The sequence below is a fragment of the Copadichromis virginalis genome, linkage group LG18 (assembly GCF_057382275.1).
Source record: "Copadichromis virginalis isolate Kocher_CV1m ecotype Utaka linkage group LG18, C_Virginalis_male_GT1.1, whole genome shotgun sequence".
In the NCBI taxonomy this organism is placed as follows: domain Eukaryota; kingdom Metazoa; phylum Chordata; class Actinopteri; order Cichliformes; family Cichlidae; genus Copadichromis; species Copadichromis virginalis.
In genome coordinates this window covers 27,455,641-27,470,867 of record NC_140635.1, presented here as the reverse complement: position 1 = coordinate 27,470,867, position 15,227 = coordinate 27,455,641, and the positions used below count along the sequence as shown (strand labels likewise).

Below are 15,227 nucleotides of genomic sequence, written 5' to 3'. Positions count from 1 at the left end.
ATTCTTTACTCTACACGTCCCCCCAAAAGAAGAAATGTCCCCGTAAGAGATTTAGGTCCCCGACATCAATAATACATGAAACACACACACACACACACACACACACACACACACACACACACACACACACACACACACACACAAGAACGTACGAAAATAACACTCTCAATTGTGGTGGTGCCTGTCAGTTAAATGTTAACTATGACGGTTGTATGGGGGCCACAGTGTGTACACAATAAACTTAGTCCTCAGCCCAGACTTCCACCAAAGGCTCTGCTGTCTGAAAGGTCGATTGTATGTGGGTGTCTGAAACAAAAAAAGAAACTAAACCACTCACAGCCTTTTACATTATGTGTGTATTTGTTTTTTTTGGCTGCCTGTAGCCGAGAAAAAAATGCTATGAAATGTGCCAAACTGAAAGAAACTATATAACATCATATCAAAGTCAAAGTCAAAGTCAAAGTCAGCTTTATTTGTCGATTCTTCCACATGTACAGGACATACGGAGAATAGAAATTGCGTTACTCTTCAATCCCTAGATAAATAGCAAATGAACATTTAAATATATTTAAATATAAAAGTGATTAAAAAATGCAAGTAAAATAATTAAAAAGTAAAAATTTAAATAAATACAATTTTACATATAACAAGAAAGCTATATAATATACAATATAATGGGTAAGTGACATTGAGTGTAAACCAGGCAGAGTAGTGCAAATAGGCAAATAGTGCAAATGGAGATTTAGTAGTGTGCGGTAAGAGAAAGTGTAACAACAAAGTCTTATGAGGTAATGGCAGTCCAATGCTCCACAAAGTGACTGGTAACTGGTGCAGGCCAGTGAGTGAGTCAGAGAGTGTGTGTGTTTGTGTGTGTGTGACAGAGTTCAGTGAGACCGTGGAGGAGAGAGGGGAGAGGGGGCAGAATCGGGAGGGAGTTAAGCTTCCTGACAGCCTGATGGATGAAGCTGTCCTTCAGCCTGCTGGTCCTGGCCTGGAGACTCCGCAGTCTCCTCCCCGACGGCAGCAGCTTGAAGAAGCTTTGCATTGGGTGTGTGGGATCAGCCGCTATGCAAAGGGCTTTTTTAGTGAGACGGGTGCTGTAAATGTCCTGGAGGGAGGGGAGAGAGACACCAATGATCCTCTCTGCAGCTCTCACTATGCGTTGGAGGGTTCTATGACAGGACGCATTGCAGGCTCCAAACCACACAGTGATGCAGCTCGACAGGATGCTCTCGATGGTGCCTCTGTAGAAAGTGTACATGATGGGGGCTGGTGCTCCTGCTCTTCTTAGTTTGCGGAGAAAGAAGAGACGCTGCTGTGATTTCTTGGCCAGTGCTGTGGTGTTGTACGTCCAGGAGAGATCCTCTGTGATGTGCACACCCAAGAACTTGGTGTTGCTCACTCTCTCCACAGACGCTCCGTCAATGGTCAGAGGAGCATGTTGGGTGTGCATTCTCCTGAAGTCCACAACAATCTCCTTCGTCTTCTCCACATTCAGAGAGAGATTGTTGTCAGCACACCACGTGGCCAGGCGTCTCACCTCACATATCATATCAGAGGGACTTTACCTAAAAGTATTGTAACGATGGTTAAGTGTTATTGTACATGTTGGTTATCTTTGCACACTGTTGTTGTTTCTTTAAGATTCATGTTTGGTTGTGCTGCAGGAAGTAGGGAGGGTGGTGTGGAGGAAGGGGAGGGGGGACCTGGGTTCTGTGTTGTGTGGGTGCCAGGCTGAAGAGAGGTGTAGCACGAGGGCGCTCTCCCCTGAGTTAGCAACCCGCTTGCTTATGTGCCGAATAAACGGACAAACTGAGACCCAACCGTCTGGTTCTTGTGAACGTTACATTGGTGTCAGAAGTGAAGAAAGAAAAAAGAACCCCAGAACGCCCGACACCCTGTTGCTGGTGACGCTTGCCGTTACGAGACGAGGATGTTGCCGGGCAGGATTAAGAAGGAGACGGAGGAGAGGGAGGTTCGTCCGCGCTCGCCCGCCCATGGAGTGAGGGAAACGGCGCTGCGGCTGTCTGCCGAGGCTGGATTTTCTCCAGGTTTGACTAGGCTCGGGAACTGTTCGCACAGCGGCCGCGATTCCGGCGGGAAGGAGTCGACCTCGCTTGGCGCGCCGTCACGTGATGTAAACAAACATGGCGGCGCCCAGCAAGCTGCAGCGCATATAAAAACGCCTAAGTTCAGCGGCAAGACGCCATGGGAAGTGTTTATCGCACAGTTCGAGCTGTTAGCTGTTGCAGCTGGCTGGTCTGAGGAACATAAAGCTCTCCAGTTGGCTTTGTGCCTGTGTGAGGATGCAGCTGCATGCCTGCTGCTGCTAACCGAGGAGCAGAGGGGAGATTATAATGCTCTGGTCGGAGCACTTCAGAGGCGCTTCGGGCAGTATAACCAACCAGTGCTGCTGAGGTCGGAGTTCCACAACAGACGCAGATTGCCAGGTGAGCCCCTCCGCATTTTGGCCCATGAAGTCGAGTGCCTTTGCCGGAGGGCGTATGACAGCATGCCACCATCAGTGCAGGCGGAGTTAGCTCGGGACCAGTTCCTGCAGGCCCTGAGCCCTAAAGAGCTCCGTATGCAAACTCAGCTTGCTCGGCCGGCCACACTCAGTGCAGCCCTGGAGCTAGCGTTGGAGAGGGAGATGCTTGCGGGATCCTCTGGGGGCGCTGATGACGCACACGTGGTGAGGGCTGTGTCAGCACCTGTGGAACAGACGGAGACGCCAGCGGGCCTGTGCAGTTTGGTGCAGGCGGCTTCGCTGCAGTCGCCTTCCCCTCGGGCTGGCCCACACCGCCGACCGCAGAGCTGCTGGGGATGTGGACAAGTCGGACACCTCATCAGGCAGTGCCCCAAGCTTGCAGCGGTTCAGGGAAACGCCCATGGGCCCGTGTAGGCGGGAGTACACGGGCCTGGGAGAACGACATCCCCACTCCACCGCCACCCCCACCTGGTGCGGCCATCGCTGTGGGCTGGACCCAGGTTGGCGGCTTTTGCCATGTTCCAGTGACGATTGCGGGGGTGTCCTGTACGGCCCTGCTGGACACGGGGTCCAATGCAACGCTGGTCCGACCCGATGTTGTCCCACCCGGAGCTGCTGTGCAACCGACTAATGTGCAACTTAAGACTGTGACCGGTGATCTGGCCCCAATGAGAGGGAGGGGAGTGTTCCAGTTCAAGGTGGGGGACCTCGGTGTGTCTTATGCTGCCTGGGTGGCTGACGTGCAGGACGCCTGCATCCTTGGGCTGGATTTTTTACGAGCCATTGGTGGTGTACTGGACTTAGGCAAAGGCTTCCTCGCACTCCCTGATGGGAAGAAGGTGCCGCTTATTCCCCCCCCGGTCTGCACAGCATCTGCCGCGGCGTCCACCTCCACCGCAGAGACTCCTGCAGAACCGCCAGCAGAACAGCGAGCGGAGGAGGAGGAGAGGCTCTCAGCAGTGAGGAGTATCTGGTCAAAGAACTGTGAGGGGCTGACTCCACAGCAGCAAGAGAGTCTATGGCAGGTACTAAAAGAGTTTAGTGACATTTTTGCCCTGAAAGAAAGTGATGTTGGCTTGACACACTTGGTAGAGCACGTCATTGAGACCGGGGATGCCCAGCCTATTAAAGTGCGCCCCCGCCGCCTGCCCCTGGCTCATCAGGAGGCTGCAGACAGAGAGTTGTGTGAAATGATGAAGGCGGGCATCATAGAGCCATCTGATAGCCCGTGGGCCTCCGCGGTGGTGATGGTGCCTAAGAAAAAAAGTCCTAGGATGTGTTTCTGTGTGGACTACAGACCACTCAACAAAGTGACGAAGAAGGACTCTTACCCCCTTCCCAGGATTGATGAGTCTCTCGACTTAGTAGCCGGGTCCTCCTGGTTCTCCACCCTGGACCTGCGGAGTGGCTACTGGCAGGTGCCACTGTCCCCGGAATCCAGACCGAAGACAGCCTTCTGCACTAACAGGGGACTATGGCAGTTCAAAGTCCTGAACTTTGGTCTTTGCAACGCTCCTGCGACCTTCGAGAGGCTTATGGACAGTGTGCTGGCTGGTGTCCCACGGCAACGGTGTCTGGTTTACCTGGATGATCTTCTAGTGCACGGGAGCTCCTTTGATGCTGCCCTGGATGCCCTGAGACAAGTGTTGGAGAGGGTGGCGGCTGCAGGCCTGAAGCTGCATCCCGACAAGTGCCACTTCATGAGGAGGGAGGTGGAGTTTCTGGGCCACAAGCTGGGTCGTGAGGGCATCAGCACTTTGGAGGAAAAAATTCACACCATTACCGAGTGGCCCACACCAGCAGACCAGAAACAGCTCAAAAGCTTCCTAGGACTGGCGTCTTATTACAGGAGGTTTGTGAAGGGCTTTTCCTCCATAGCCGCACCACTCTTCCACCTGCTGCAGAAGGACCGTGACTTCATCTGGACCCAGGACTGTCAGCAGGCGTTCAACACCCTCCGCAAATCGCTGACAGAGTCCCCAGTCCTCGCCCCCCCTGACCCCACCCTGCCTTTTGTCCTGGACACTGACGCAAGTAATGTGGGGCTGGGAGCTGTGTTGTCGCAGGTTGGGCCGGAAGGTGAGAAGGTGGTGGCGTACTTCAGTCGGGTCCTGAACAGGAGTGAGCGGCGCTACTGTGTCACACGACGAGAGCTGCTGGCTGTGGTGGCAGGGGTGAGACACTTTAAGTACTACCTGTGCGGCACAGCATTTGTTATCAGAACTGATCATGCTGCCCTTCAGTGGCTGATGTCTTTCAGGGAGCCAGAGGGACAGGTGGCTCGCTGGCTGGAGGAGCTCCAAGCCTTCAATTTCACTGTGGAGCACAGAGCAGGGACGCACCATTCTAACGCAGACGCCCTCTCTCGCCGCCCATGTGCTGCAGCTGGCTGCCGTTACTGTGAGAAGCGAGAGGAAATAGAGCGGGAACTCACGACAATAGACGGAGCAGCACAGCTCGCCTGCAGGGCTCTTCTGGTGGTGGATGTAGCGGAGTGGAGGGCACGGCAGGAACAAGACACAGACCTGCTGCCGGTCCTGCAGTGGCTGGAGAAGGGGGAGCAACCCCTTTGGGATGAGGTCACTGGGTTTTCCATCTGTACCAGGGGGCTATGGGCCAAGTTTGCAGCTCTCAGGCTGAAGGAGGGGGTGTTGGAGCGTGCCTGGAAGGATCCTGCCACGGGGAAGGAGAGGTGGCAGGTTGTGGTGCCAAGGTCGCTGAGGTCAGCGGTGCTGGAAGCCTGCCATGGGAGCACTGGCTCCGGCCACTTTGGGGTCTCTAAGACTCTCCGCCGCCTCCGCCAGGGCTATTACTGGGGTCAACAGCGGAGGGATGTGGAGGACTTTTGCCGCAGCTGTGATGCATGTTCCTCACACAAAGGGCCACAGGACCAGTCCCGGGCTCAGCTTCAGCAGCAACCAGCAGGGGCTCCAATGGAGCGAGTAGCTGTGGACGTCATGGGCCCATTTCCTCGCACAGACAGAGGAAACCGCTATGTTCTTGTGGCCATGGACTATTTTACCAAGTGGCCGGAAGCATACGCCATCCCAGATCAGGAGGCTGAGACTGTCGCTGATGTATTAGTGGAGGGGATGTTCAGCCGCTTTGGAACAGCAGAGACCCTCCACAGTGACCAGGGGCGTAACTTTGAGTCCAAGGTATTTGCTGCCATGTGTGAACGCCTTGGGATTAAGAAGACCCGCACCACCCCACTTCACCCCCAAAGCGATGGACTGGTGGAAAGGTTTAACAGGACGCTGGCCCAGCAGCTAGCCATCCTTACCTCAGAACACCAACGGGACTGGGACTACCATCTTCCCCTTATCCTCATGGCCTACAGGTCGGCAGTGCAAGACTCCACCCAATGTACGCCTGCCCTGCTCATGTTAGGGAGAGAGCTGAGAACTCCTGCAGAGTTGGCTTTTGGGAAGCCCCCGGACGCGCCAGAAGCACCACCAGGCCGGGACTACGCAAGGAAGCTGCAGGACCGGCTGGATTCTGCACATTCCTACGCCCGGGAGCAGCTGGCGAAGGCAGGCCTGCACCAAAAGAGGAATTATGACATCACCACTAAGGGGAGGCACTTCCGTGCTGGGGAGCTGGTGTGGGTCTACAGCCCAAAGAGAAAGAAGGGACGGTGTCCTAAACTGGATAGCAGCTGGGTGGGGCCTTGCAGCGTCCTAGAGCGAGTGGGGGAGGTTGTTTACAGGGTGCAGTTGCCTCCTAGGGGGAGGATAGTAGCGCTGCACAGAGACCGGATGGCCCCCTACAGAGGGCAGTCCCTCCCCTCCTTTCCAGAGGGACGTGTACAGAGCGTCCATGACCCTGCTCAGAGGGGCCCCCGACCGGGGCTGCGTTCCCCTCCCTCGGACTCTTCACCCCAAAGCCCCGACGCTCCGCGCCCACCTCAGGGGCTCAGGAGGTCAAGGAGGGAACGTAGGCTACCACCCCGCCTCAGAGACTGTGTCGTTCCCTCGGGGACGAGGAACTTATTGCTGGGGGGGCAGTGTAACGATGGTTAAGTGTTATTGTACATGTTGGTTATCTTTGCACACTGTTGTTGTTTCTTTAAGATTCATGTTTGGTTGTGCTGCAGGAAGTAGGGAGGGTGGTGTGGAGGAAGGGGAGGGGGGACCTGGGTTCTGTGTTGTGTGGGTGCCAGGCTGAAGAGAGGTGTAGCACGAGGGCGCTCTCCCCTGAGTTAGCAACCCGCTTGCTTATGTGCCGAATAAACGGACAAACTGAGACCCAACCGTCTGGTTCTTGTGAACGTTACAGTATAAAGCATCATGCTAGCACCATGCTAGTTCACAACAACAGCTGTTTGTGTTTAAAGGTTCAAATAACACAGTGTATTTTAAAATTGAACATGTTACACATTAAGTGTTTTTCTTCTTTCACCCCAAATAGAGAATAGAGTTTAGCTATTATAGTAACTGTTACTGCTGCCTGTGTTTTGCCTCTGAAAACAAGATAAAGTGCAAACTAATGCTTGTTGTCTAATGCTCATCCACACTATTTATTTATTTCTACTGCTTAAAAATACCAAGGCCAGCTATCAAATAGATGTAAACTGATTCTATTAGACTAATCTGCTATTGTATTACTGAATAACTTTGTCATGCGCCGTGGTGCGCGGGCACGAAAGGATCCAGGCGCAGACTCCGAGCTAACAAAAAGACACTTTATTAAAACAACGAAAGGCGACCCGGGGAAAGTAGAGAGCAAAACAGAAACTAAAAATCCGGGGAAACAATGACACGAGGAAGCCGGGATCGGGACGGCGGGGGGCTGCAATAGAAAGGGGAGATGATTACTAGGGAGCCAGGAAGCGGGGAGAACATATCAGGACTGAGTTAGAGTAGGGGCTTACGATAGAACGGAACCGTGGGAGCTCGGGAGGGAAGTGTGGCAGTCCACTTGTGTCAAGCCAGCCTCCAATTCGAGACTTGCAGTCAAGCCAGCCTCCAGTTTGTTTTACGTTCCCTGTGTATTCAAAGTATTACGGGAATGGATGTGGAAACCGGATTTCAAAATAAAAGCCAACTTCGAGTGAATTAACAGATATGTTAAGAACATAATAACATATAATTTAGGCTTTTTTTTTTTTACAAACTCTAATGTTAGATCTATATGACACAGCCTTGTACCCTAATTGTGCCCTGTCACTATCAAGGCCATCTTATTTTGGATTTCAAAGTAAAAGCCCTGTGAATCTTCATTTTTGAACTACTCTTTCAATGACTTAATAATGCTCTTAAAAGCAAAAGTCGTATTTCCAAATACTATTTGAACTTTATATCAACACTTTCCAACCACAGTCTTTTTACAGTGATACCATATCAATATCAAGTCAGTCTGATTTTGCCTTTCATAGTAATGGCCCTTTGAAATTGTCCATAATTGACTTAATCTTCTAACGATTCAAAATGCTCTAAAATGAAAAATTCTTGTTTCCACAGGGTAATTCCACCTTAGATCAACAGTATACAGCCCCACAGTGATACCATATCAATATCAAGTCATTCTGATTATGCCTTCCAAAATAAAAGCCTTTTTAAATTGTCCATAATTGACCTAACTTTCAGTGATTTCAAAATGTTTTAAAATGGAAATTTCCTGTTTCCACAGGGTAATTCCACTCCAGATCAACAGTATACAACCTCACGATGTTACCATATCAATATCAAAACATTCTGATATTGCTTTAAAAAATAAAAGCATTTTCAAACTGCCCATATCTGAGTTGCTCCTGGAACAATTTCAAAATGCTCTAAAATGGCACATTCCTGTTTCCACAGGGTAATTCCACTTTAGATCAACAGTATACAGCCCCACAGTGATACCATATCAATATCAAGTCATTCTGATTTTGCTCTCAAAAATAAAAGCCTTTTCAAATTGTCCATAATTGACCTAACTTTCAGTGATTTCAAAATGCTCTAAAAAGGAAAATTCCTGTTTCCACAGGGTAATTCCACCTTAGATCAACAGTATACAGCCCCACAGTGATACCATATCAATATCAAGTCATTCTGATTATGCCTTCCAAAATAAAAGCCTTTTTAAATTGTCCATAATTGACCTAACTTTCAGTGATTTCAAAATGCTCTAAAATGGAAATTTCCTGTTTCCACAGGGTAATTCCACTTTAGATCAACAGTATACAGCCCCACAGTGATACCATATCAATGTCAAGTCATTCTGATTTTGCCTTCCAAAGTAAAAGCCTTTTCAAATTGTCCACAATTGACCTAACTTTCAGTGATTTCAAAATGCTCTAAAATGGAAATTTCCTGTTTCCACAGGGTAATTCCACCTTAGATCAACAGTATACAGCCCCACAGTGATACCATATCAATATCAAGTCATTCTGATTATGCCTTCCAAAATAAATGCCCTTTCAAATTGAGCATATACGGCCTACTTTTTTGACGATTTCAAAATGTTCTTAAACAGAATTTTGCTGTTTCCACAGGGTAATTCCACTTTAGTTCAACAGTATACAACCTCACGATGTTACCATATCAATATCAAGTCATTCTGATTTTGCTTTCAAAAATAAAAGCATTTTCAAACTGCCCATATCTGACTTGATCCTGGAACAATTTCAAAATGCTCTAAAATGGAAAATTCCTGTTTCCACAGGGTAATTCCACCTTAGATCAACAGTATACAGCCCCACAGTGATACCATATCAATATCAAGTCATTCTGATTATGCCTTCCAAAATAAATGCCCTTTCAAATTGAGCATATATACGACCTACTTTTTTAACGATTTCAAAATGTTCTTAAAAAGAATTTTGCTGTTTCCACAGGATAATTTCACTTTAGGTCAACAGTATACAACCTCACGATGTTACCATATCAATATCAAGTCATTCTGATTATGTCTTCCAAAATAAAAGACTTTTCAAATTGCCAAGATACGACCTACTCTTTTAAAGATTTCAAAATGCTCTAAAAGTGAAAATTGCTGTTTCCACAGGATAATTTCACTTTAGGTCAACAGTATACAACCTCACGATGTTACCACATCAATATCAAGTCATTCTGATTTTGCTTTCAAAAATAAAAGCATTTTCAAAATGCCCATATCTGACTTGATCCTGGAACAATTTCAAAATGCTCTAAAATGGAAAATTCCTGTTTCCACAGGGTAATTCCACCTTAGATCAACAGTATACAGCCCCACAGTGATACCATATCAATATCAAGTCATTCTGATTATGCCTTCCAAAATAAAAGACTTTTTAAATTGTCCATAATTGACCTAACTTTCAGTGATTTCAAAATGCTCTAAAATGGAAATTTCCTGTTTCCACAGGGTAATTCCACTTTAGATCAACAGTATACAGCCCCACAGTGATACCATATTAATATCAAGTCATTCTGATTTTGCCTTCCAAAGTAAAAGCCTTTTCAAATTGTCCACAATTGACCTAACTTTCAGTGATTTCAAAATGCTCTAAAATGGAAATTTCGTGTTTCCACAGGATAATTCCACTCCAGATCAACAGTATACAGCCCCACAGTGATACCATATTAATATCAAGTCATTCTGATTATGCCTTCCAAAATAAAAGACTTTTCAAATTGCCAAGATACGACCTACTCTTTTAAAGATTTCAAAATGCTCTAAAAGTGAAAATTGCTGTTTCCACAGGATAATTTCACTTTAGGTCAACAGTATACAACCTCACGATGTTACCATATCAATTTCAAGTAATTCTGATTATGCCTTCCAAAATAATGGCCTGTTGAAAATGCCCATAATTTACCTAACTTTCAGTGATTTCAGAATGCTCTAAAAAGGAAGATTTCAGTTTCCACAGGGTAATTCCACTTTAGATCAACAGTATACAACCTCACGATGTTACCATGTCAATTTCAAGTCAGTCTGATTTTGCTTTTCAAAATAAAAGCTTTTTCAATTTGCCCATATATGACTTACTCTTGGAGCGAATTCAAAATGCTCTAAGATGGAAAATTGCTGTTTCCACAGCATAATTCCACTTTAGATCAATAGTATCCAACCCCACAGTGATACCATATCAATATCAAATCAGTCTGATGTTGCCTTCCAAAATAAAAGACTTTTCAAATTGCCGATATGCGACCTACTCTTTTAAAGAATTCAGAACGCTCTAAAAATGAAACTTGCTCTTTCCACAGGATGAATCCATGTTAGATCAAAAGTGTACATCCACACCATGGTACTACTTCAATTTCAAGTCATTCTGATTTTGCCTTCCAAAATAATGGCCTGTTGAAAATGCCAATAACTTACCTAACTTTCAGTGATTTCGGAATGCTCTAAAAAGGAAATTTTCTGTTTCCACAGAATAATTTCACTTTAAATCAACAGTATACAACCCCACAGAGATACGATGTTAAGATCAAGTCACTCTGATTTTGCCTTCCAAAATAAAAGTATTTTCAAATTGCCCGTAGACGACCTACTCGTTTAACGATTTCAAAATGCTCTTAAATTGAAAGATGCTGTTTCCACAGGATAATTCCACTTTAGATCAACAGTATCCAACCCGACAGTAAAACCATGTAAATTTCATGTTGGTCTGATTTCGCCTTTCAAATTAATGGCCCGTCGAATTTGTCCATATGTGATATACTCTTTCAATTATTTCAGAATGTTTTAAAAATGAAAATTGCTGTTTCAACACATATTGGGTTTTCATTTTGAAAAGCAAAATCAGACTCAATTGATTATGACAGAATTGAATCATAAAGATGATGTAAAAGGAAGCTGAAATTGCCACTAGGTTGTAATTGATAGTACGTTTATATTTTAAGTCTGTGGAAAGATGTCATGGTTGGTTTGCAAGCTGTTTTGTAATTTCTTTATTTAGAAAACAAACTGGAGGCTGGCTTGACTGCAAGTCTCGAATTGGAGGCTGGCTTGACACCAGTGGCAGTCCGTGGGGGCAGGAAGTCCGTGGAATGGCGAGTGGGCCAGGTGAGCGCCGCGAGATCCAGTTGAGCCGGAGGACAGGCAGGTAGCAGACGCCGAGTAGAAATCTGGACAGAAGTAGGCAGGTTAAACAAAGTTCCAAGCAGAAGAGAATGCACACTTTTCGTGGAAGTCTGGTTACCACTGTGGGGATGACTACGGACTGGCGTGGAGCATCCGTCAGCGCCGGATTAAGTGGATCTCCGTGTAATCACCGGGATGGAGAGCAGGTGTGCTAGTGATGGCCCAGCCCGGGGGTGTGGCTACCCGAGCATCACGCATTCCACAGACACAGGACCACGGACCATGACAAACTTAGGTTATCAAGAGCCTGTGGGCATCTGGATTGACTGGTCTCAATTCATACGCTCATAGGTTACTGTTTCATGACTATACTGTTTTAATTGGCCAGTGCAGCCTCAGCTTACCTTGCAGCTCCCCTCACCACAAACCGCAGTTACATAATGGATATAATTTGGGGAAGGATGCCAGCTGTATGAGACCTTTAGGTCAACTAACCCACTTTAAACACTTCCATCTGCTTTGTGTTGTTTCAGTTGTTCTTTAACTGACAAAGTCCACATTGTAAAATCTATGTGTTTGAAGTGTAAAAAGCCAAAGGATAATGATTTTGGCTGGTTAAGATTGCGGACCAGACTGGGAAAATACAGATTATTTCATCAGAATGAAACTTCAGAGAACACGTTACACTTTTTCTTTAGCACGATTCTTGCTTGAAGGAGAACCTGCCTCTCGGCAAAAAACCTCAAGCTGTACTTTCCAGCAGAAAGCAGCTTCATCTAAATGGGAGGAAAATTAATACCCTGCGGCAGGCAAGCCCGAATGGTCTATTTGTGTGAGCTAATGATTAACTACTCATTTTCTTTTTAACAAAATATTTGAAGTAAATTACAAACTTATTTTACAAGCCATATTTCTCTTTATATATGATGCAACAGTAAATCTTTCTCTGAAACTGCCTTTGGGGACATTTGGCCAAGTTCTCTGCAGTATGTGGTCTGTCCGTCAGCAGTCATTTGCTCCAATAAAGACTTGTTTTTTTTCCCTCTTTTCCCTCAGTTCAAACCACAATCCCTCTCGGAGTCAGTTGTCTGCTTGGGTAATGGAAAGGGGAGTATATCTTGCTAATTCTCGCTAATTCATTTTCCATCCATGGCAGAGCTAACCCTGCAGGGCACAAGGCAGTGGTTACAGCTTGTTGAGCAGCATCGTGTCATAGACTTACACACATACTGTGAACTGTGTGATTGTAGTTTTTCATTCTGAAATGTAGTTCTTGTGGCCTGAGGACACAGATTTACTTTACTTTGCTCTTCCTTTGCCTATAGGCTCCTTCTTTGCAACAAATTTAACAAATTTTGCTCAGGACTAATAATCTCAGCATAATCTCACTGACTGACAGACAAAGAGCCAACTCTTAAAGCGTATAACTTCATAACGGAATAAACTGAATGAGAGGCAAAGAAAGAAGACCAGTCTACATCAATGCTAGCAGCACTGTTAGGCTTTATTTCAACAACTCCCTAAGCATAATATTTTACGCTAGGTGACAAATCGTCAACATTTTATGTCTGTGAAGGTTCTCAGTCATCCAGGTCATCGTAGTCAAAGGAGCTTGCAAAGAAAAGCGTCTGGACTTCTTTAACGTCTTCAAGCAACTTAAAGAAGTCCAGACGCTTTTCTTTGCAAGCTCCTTTGACGTCAACATTTTACGCTTTCGGGTACCCAACACGTTCCTAAATGACGAGATCGGAAAAATGACAAAACATGAGAACCCTTTCGACTCAATCTACACATTTTCGTTCATTTTCTTAAAATCGCTTTGGAAAACACCATTTTACGAAAAAAAATAAGCAAATCATTATTTTTAGATTAGATTAAATTAAATTACAAATACAAATTGCAGTTGTTTCCTTTCTATAACAGAAAAATTAGTTTTAGTGGTTGAATGTTATGGGTGATTCATTTCACTTTTCAGTAGCCTGGCTCAAATTTGGATTTCAAAATGGGAATTCGTTTTTTTATTTGCCTAATGAATAACAACATAATTTTTTAGTTTTAAATAAGTTTATTTTTTTAAAGATTTTCAAAAATATTTGTGTTTTGACAGTTTCTAGTGTATTTCCTGGGTTTACCATCAGTATATTAGCCGAAATTTGTATTAACACCAATCAGAGAAATCACTGTTTCAATTTGGGATTGTGGGTCAAGGATCCTTTTCTGCAACATTGTGAACAAAACACATTTTTGTTTAATCAAGGTTGATATCATACAGGCAGGTGCAAATACTATCTCAGTGTTGTAGCTCCAAGTAAGTCTGCTTTGGATGGTTACAGCTTTCTAGCTCATAATAAAAATACCTATGGTGTAACTAGAGATGGACCGATCCGATATTACCTATCGGTATCGGTCGGATACTGACGTAAATTACTGGATCGGATATCAGAGAAAAATTAAAAAAAAATCTGATCCATTAAATATCAAAAAAGCACCTCACAAAACTTGCAACACGGAGTAACTCCCAACTCGGCTCATAACCGTAGCACATGGGGAGCAGTAGGCATCATGTGATAGAGCGGCTGTGTGTATTTGTAGCCTCGCTAGAAAATTAAAGCAAGTGTGTAAGTTCATCTCTGGATGTTTATAAAGCATTCCCGCGTTAAGCTTGACAACCGATATATTGAGCGACTGCCTCTTCTCTCTCCCTCTTTCTCCTGTTGCTACTTCAATCATGAAACTGATCAATGATCAGCTGATCGGCTTTTCTGTCACGAGTCCGTCTCTCTTGTTTGTTTATTGCTCACTTCGCACCAGAAAGAGGAAACCAGCGGCTGAACAACAGCAGCACGTTTAAGCTTGATAAGCTGTTGTTAGAATTTATTTACTTTCTAGACCAGGATCCTTTTCTAAGTAGCTGACGGCTGGTAACTGTGCAGGGGTTGATCTAGCAAAGTTTAGCCAGGGGGTCCGATAGGGCATTAACAGGGAAAAGGGGGCACAGAGACATACTTTTCTTTCTTATTCTCATTTAAAATGTCTAGCTTTTAATAAATAATTATCCAAATCTTACACCCAAGTTTTAATCTGATGTAAAATGTATAGAAGTCCATTACTGCATATAGTAACTATTAAGTCTAATATACCCTAGTAAGCTATAGTACTTTTTCCTTTGGGAAGGTACAATCTGTGCAGTCTGCAATTCTGTTGAAGAAAGATGTTGAATCTATTTAATTATTCTTGGAAAATGATTTCTGTGCATTTTTTTTACACTGCATCAAATTAAAGTTAATTACGTCAATTAAGCATCATGAGGTGGAGGGTGCGTGGTTCCCTTTTTTTTTTTTTTTTATTAGATTGATCAGTATTGCTGAACTATGAAATATTTTGGGTGCAGTGTATTTTTTTACATACAGGTAAAACAGAATAGCTTTAGTGGTGTTGGGTTTTTTTTAACTTGAGTATGAACTTATACAAAAAGCAGCAAGATATTAAAAAACTGTTTTTTTGATTAAAACACACACTATATCGGATTCATATCGATATCGGCAGATATCCAATTTTATGATATCGGACATAAAGAAGTGGTATTGTGCCATCTCTAATTATAACCCTGTTAACACTTTAGAATGCATCTTCTCAGAACTACAAGTGGATACCTATAAAATAGTTATAGAGGTCATGGATACCATATGAATTTAGAAAATGTTGTGATATTTCTCAGAAAGAATTCATTCTTGGAGCATCT

At 45.0% G+C, this 15,227-nt stretch overlaps 1 long non-coding RNA gene across 1 annotated transcript; it reads right to left on the bottom strand.

The window, feature by feature from the left end:
• Window positions 1-7,158: 7,158 nt before the first annotated feature.
• On the bottom strand, window positions 7,159-7,651 carry LOC146688128 (uncharacterized). The gene is made up of 2 exons (XR_014916523.1): window positions 7,362-7,651; window positions 7,159-7,279 (listed from the first exon to the last, which is right to left on the bottom strand). It is a non-coding gene; the product is annotated as an uncharacterized LOC146688128 (long non-coding RNA).
• Between the last annotated feature and the right edge of the window lie 7,576 nt (window positions 7,652-15,227).